The following is a 6,918-nucleotide window of genomic DNA, read 5'->3' as shown; positions in this document are numbered from 1 at the left end:
AATCACACCTAAATTGTATGTTTTAAAAGTAGACAAACATTATCTAATGAATGTTAAGCAAAAAAAATAAACTTCACAGTTCAAATTACATTTTAGCTTTCTGATACTCAGCAAGTTTGCAGTTAATATATTTTTTTAATTTATCCCATTGTAAACAATCTATGAGGACAAGCCTTTAAGATATCTAATTCCCAATAGATAAGTTTATGTCCATAATGTAAAAACAGGCAGTTTTGTGAAAGTGTGAGTCATTGCTGGGACACCTATTAAAACAAATATCACACATGCATAAGATAGTTTTATAAACATATATATTTTAAACTACCCTCTATTCCTTACATGTTATCTCTTCAGTTCATACAACTTTGTTTCTTGTACAACTTGTTTAATTGTGTTGTAAATGGTGCTCTTTTAATGGCATGCCACACAGAGCAGAAGTCAGGTTGATTCAGAGGAGGTCCAGCTGATTGTGGGAGTCCAAGAGGTGCTAATATTTTCCTTTTATATTTCTGTTATTTCAGTTCAGATGGGAAAGGGACATGTCACTTTGTTGTGCTCTGATTCTTTTCATTGATTGGCAGCCAGAAATAAATCTAAATTGTAAGAATACAAATGCAGATTCTTTAGTAATGGTCAAGTCTGATTGTGGCAAAATGGCCATCTCCACTTTTTCCATGTTTCACATCAATAATTTACACATTTTTTATACCAACATCTATCAATGTCGCTTTATATTTAAAGAGTGATATGTACAGTATGTGTGATGTATAGTATATAATAAGTATATAATATACTTATTTTGCCATATATTTTTAAATTAAATAAGATTTACAAGTGAAGGTACACAATTCTTTCTTATGATGGCGCACATATGAAAGTGTTCTAACTCATGTTCCTATATTTGTGTATGTTTATTGTGAAAATTGCAAATTTAAAACTTTCTAGCAATTTGTGCAAAACAAATATTCTGTATTTATAATTTTAAATAATATTACATCCATAAGAATATAAAAAAAGTCATGAATGAGAGAAGTTCATTTTATCTAACAGTCTGGCACATGTTTTATCTTTCTGTAAACTCTTCAGTTCTGAAAAGACAATGAAAAACCTGAAAGAAAGAATATATATTATTATAATTAATTTTATATGCAAACATGTGCTACTTTAACATTTACAAATTCTCCTCTCTGCTTGAGTTGGAAACTCATACTGCAGTCAAGTGCAGTATGGATACCTTTGCTAACATTAAAATGTTTATAAATGTATAAACTTTCTTAAATGCAATTTAATCACACAGCATCTTATATACACTCAAGTTTGACACAGGAAAGAAAAATGTAATTGCAGATAACAAGAATGGATATGCCAATTAAAACTTTGCAGAAGTTGTAATACTGTTGAAGCTTATATTTCAGAAACACAACAGTCTGGGCAAAAGATACCAATGCATTGCAGCATAGGCAAACAAAGTATTTAGTTTAATTTTTGCAATAGATTGGAATATTTATTTTCAGTATAATGAGTCTATAACAAGGATTAATAATTTTCTTATCATCAAGACACCTTGTTTGTCTAAAAACTCAATGGCACAACAAAGTAATATTCCCATGTCTCTAAAATTGCAGTTCTTGGACCCAGTTCACAGTGTACAAGAAACTGGGTTCTGGCACAAATATTTTCTACAGAAAATAAAATTTAATATTTTTTTTTATTTTTTTTAATTGTAACATAGTTTGAATTCAACTGAAGGACACAATGGTTCTCCATTCGTTTTTGCTGGATTTCATTCAGTCTTGTGCAGGAGTGTTCTGTCAGGGACCTCAGTACACTCCGTATTCTACCAATTAATTACTGTAACAATGAAATCCAGGACAGTCTTCATTCCTATATCCTTTCATGTTTTTCCTGTGTATTTTTTTGTACTGTATTTAAACAAAAATGGAATCCATCATCTTATATTTGATTCCCCATTGTAAAGTGTATGTGCAAAATTTATATATCTGTGGATATATTATGTTGGACTTAATTTTCAATTGGATCTGATGTGCATTGCTTCAAAGACGTCAAAATGTATTTGCTTTCTATGTCCAGTAAAGTGATCAGGGTGGAAGGAAATAGGGTTAGTGATGTTATTAATGAACTTGGGATTTTTTTTTTTTAATACTATATGGAGCCACTTGCCAATTTGAATGTGCATGAGTTTACTGTTGGTTTAATTTCCAATAAAAGCAGTTTAAATTTCCAAATATTTAAACCAGACTGAAGCATTATAGTACTGTGTAGTTTTATTATTCATGTAAATGTCTTTATTTTCAAGACCATTACTTAAATTGTGTGAAATGCAAACTTTCCACACTGTATTGCTAAACAGCTATAATAATCTAACTCCAAAACTTCAGAGTTTGCAAAAAAAAAATACAACTGCAAAACAAAGACACTGGAATGATAGTCAGAAAACAAATCAACCAAGCAAACAAAGAAAATGCACATATCTGTTTTTAATTAATTACTGTAATTCATAATTTTTTTGTAAAGAATTACCTATTGAAGAAAAAAGACTCATTCTCTTACATCTCAGCAAAATTTTGTTCATTTTCTCTCAGGCAATATTAGGTCAGGAAGCAATGCATCATGGGTCTGAAATTCAAGTTATTAAGGTAAAATGTGCCCTAAACATATGTTGTTAACCTTCATTAAAAAAAGGAAGTATAAATGATGATGTAACTAAGTTTTTGTTGGTGTTTTATAATACATTTATACCCTACTGTGTTTGTTGTCTTGATGTTCTTCAGCTTTTAAAAAAGAAATAATAATAGCGAATAAATGTGAAGCTAAGTTGGGGCCATTTTATAAATGATGAGTACTGTGATTGGAAATCTTTTGTTGTGTTTTATTTTGGGTCGTAGTAATATTAATTTTCTGTTTTTGTTTGATCTTTTTTTATATTAATTTAGTATTTCAAAGCAAAATGAAGAATAATTAAAAAAAAAAAACAATATACTGTTTTCTAGGATTGTGTAATGTTGTGTTGTCCAGATCCTGTATAAAACAAAACTGTATATGATGTATCTGATATCTGGCAGTCAAAAGATGGCTGTGTCTTTATCTGATATAATTAACAAAAAATGCATAATGTCAGTGTTTTAAAGTTAAAAAAAAAAATCAAAAAAAAAAAATCTAGTTAAAGATGTTTGTGTAATCTTGCATGGTTAAGATGTACTTAGTGCATTGAGAAATGTTGTTGAGGTCTTCAGTGAAAGGGATGTTTTGTTTTGTTCTTTTCTCCTTTCCTTAGACTAAACAGGTCTGCTGTGTTGACCAGAACATGTCCCCTTTTTCTGTAGGTCACCACACACTCCAGCCATCTTTCCTTTTTAGTTGGGTTCTTCACTCTTGGGTATTTTCTTCCATATTAGGACATAACAACACTATTCCTTTAAACTAAGATATGGAAACCAGAGAAATACTTGAAAAGGTCCTAACCACAGCCAGTTAAGTTGTCATCAATACCTTTGGCTATGTCACAAGCCCAGAATTTAAACATATCTGTTATTTTTCTTGTATATATATCACTGAAATTTCCAATACCAGTATAAGCATTTAAAAGTTCCTATGCTGCGTTGTGAAATAAATTGAAAGCTAAATCATTAAGCTCTTCAAAAGTTGCAAATGAATTAATAAAAGTTTACCACAACAACAAAATAATAATAATAATAATAATAATAATAATAATAATAATAATAATAATGAGACATTGTATGATAATGATGATTAACATTTATGTATTCTGAGGCCAACTTGCAAATTCTATCATAATTTTAAAAATGTAGTCATTTTATTGTGGTTCAACCATTGGAAAGGAAATTCAAAAGATTATTCATCAGACAAGATTTTTCATTCTAAGAATTGGACCAAATAAAAGCTTTGGCCCATCAATCACAAATTACAATTACAATACTTCACTTTGCTCAACACAGTATGATTCTTATTTCCTTCTAAAGCAAATGTGGCATCAACTAATATGCCTTGAATTTCCAGGGAGTGGGTGAGTGGATTGAGGATGTGAGGATTATTTGACTTTTACCTTTAACCAAAATCAAAACTTTGTTTTCCCCTGGCAGCTGGAGTTTTAATTACTTTAAATATAGAATGAAACACTCCCACTTTAAACTATAATCTGATTTAAACAGCTCATCCAGTTAGACAACATTAATTTGAGAGGTTAAAGGTTAAACGTTTAACTGCATTGTGTTAATAACAATAACAACAAATAAATATTAAATATCAGTCAGTTGGCTCGGCCAAGTTTATTAAACACTTATCAGTTCTATAAATGTGGCTTACTGCAGTTTAAACAAGACAGAGTTTGGGATAACGTTATCCCTCTTTTCACTCGTGAATCCAGATGTGGCTGTTCCGAGTGATACATGATGACTAGAACAGAATGGGCTGAACTGCAAAAGACATTGCCTTCAAACCCTTAGCCTTTCCAGATTAAGTTTTCATTTGGTGAAGTTATGTAATTGTTACCTAAGTATTAAGACTTGGGTAACTGATCAATTTCTAATTTATAACCAAATAGATTCAAAGGAAATGTGAGTACAAACATCAGTAATTTAACTTTTTCTTGTCCTTTGATTTTATATCCTCTTTGGGTATGTTCTATCCTTCACTTAGTCTGAACACATGAACCAATGCACAGAAGGTCAGATCATTTTACATCACAGAAGTTCATATATAGTTGCCCTGACAAACTAAGTAAAGTAAAAAAAACTAAAAAGAAAAAGGAAAGAAAGGAAAAGAAGAAACAGACATGGGGGGGTTACAAACATCCCACTCTCAAAGGCACCCATCTTAAAGTAATTAAAAAACAAATAGAAGAAGAAAGCATATACAGTATATTACAGAGTTGAAACATATCCAAGCAAAAGAGTATCAAAACTCTATCGAAAAGTATTTAAAAAAACTCTCAGTTAAGCACAGTTAAAACATTTGAATAAAAACCAATTAATTTAAATATATATAATATATAAATACAATTCATTAATAAAGCAAGCATGTTATCATAAATAAATAATTCCTGATAATATATGTATATTTATCTCAGTAACAAGATATATAGTTTGTGTTTTATATATAATTTATAATTAACTTACAAATATGTTTTCTTAAACCTTAAATCAGAGCTTTGACCCGAGCTACCAACTGCAAATTCCAAACTAGATACTTGATGGGAGATTTCAGTAGAAAAGTCACTATCATGTGACATGGCTGGAATCTGAAATGGGCAAGTTTGTTAAAATGTGTATTTAATCTGGCCCTTGAATAGTCGCTGAACAGATTTTAAATAGATTTTAATTGTATTATTAATTAATGTAAATCAAATTATGTAACAAAAGCTTTCCTCCTAAACTATAAATTAGAACATTTTTCCCCTCCATAGATATGTTTCAGGTCTGGGCTTTCTTGAATGACAGCAAAATTAATAAATAAGCAATTGATGACCTCCATCCCCAGTGTTCCTTCCTTTGTTTTCCTATATTTTGTATTATTATTGTTATAAATCTTAATAATAATAATAATAATAATAATAATAATAATAATAATAATAATAATAATCCGGTTTTCCTGTCTAAATCATTGTCATCCACACACTGCTTCTCAGTTTACTCCAGAGAATTTTTAATATCAACCATCTTAGGCTGTCTTCCCTCGGGACAATAATGAATGTATCTAATGCACAAGAACGTACATGGAATGGCTGATCGGAATATAAATCTATTAAATTTAACCTTTTGTTATTTTTATTTATTTTTAATTTACCAATATAAAAACTTTAAGTACAGAATTTATATTTTATAGTTGCCAACTCACATGGTTTTGGGGAAACTTGACAATATAATCATGCCAATACTGATTTCATTATTATTATTTGTGCTATTAGTTTTTTAATCTTATTTTCATTCCTGCAAGAACCGTTTTAGATAATGATAACAATGTCATGTCAGAGGTTTAATTGTTGAAAATATATAAAAACAAAAACCATGTACAGACTCAGATCATCTGGATAAAGAGAAAAGATTTATACATGAATCAGAAAGTATTTATTTCAATTTTGTATCTTTCCATTTTAATACATTATAATGTTGTGACTGAAATGAAAAAATATATATAAACAGTTCATTTTAGTAAAACATCTGTGTGGCTTTTGTTATTTATTAAAACTGCTTGTCTACAGGGATTTGTTGGGCCAAGTGACCCAATACATAAATCAACAAAAATGCATATTTATTATATTATATTTGTATTCATTTATACATGTATTACATTAGCAAATTAAAATCCATTTTACATTTTAATATATTCATCTATTTTCTGTAATCTGCAAGGAAACAATTCTCCACTTGATGGCTCATGAATGATAGGGTCCTTGTAATATCCTGATGAAGGGAGTGGTACTAAATAGAAAACTCATCAGTAACAAAAGCAAAGACATGAGAGATGGCCCTCTCACCTTACATGCACTCACGAATATAATCCCTCTAATAAACCCCAGTGCCAAAATGCCTGCAATGACCTTTATGAGAAGAGAGAAAATGTCTTGGGCAGATACAAATTCTATACAGTTCTATACATTTCGGTTCATAATGCCTCATCAATTGGCTTTATTTAAAAGCATTTTTCTGACTAATTTATTTCCTTTGCCTACTGCCATAAAATTAGCTTTCAAAGGTATTTTCATGGTTTTAGTACTGTAAGGTAACAGTTAGCATTGAAGTAACAGCTGAAACAAAATAATTTTAACTGTTTTATATACTTAAGTAATTAAAAGCATGTTTCTGATTAATTGAGTTTCTTTGCCTACTGCCTCAAAATGTGCTTCCGAAGCTATATTTTAGGACTATAAGGTTACAGTTA

Source organism: Amia ocellicauda, chromosome 1 (genome assembly GCF_036373705.1).
Source record: "Amia ocellicauda isolate fAmiCal2 chromosome 1, fAmiCal2.hap1, whole genome shotgun sequence".
NCBI lineage: Eukaryota > Metazoa > Chordata > Actinopteri > Amiiformes > Amiidae > Amia > Amia ocellicauda.
The sequence above is the reverse complement of the archived record's forward strand: the minus strand, read 5'-3'. Positions refer to the sequence as shown.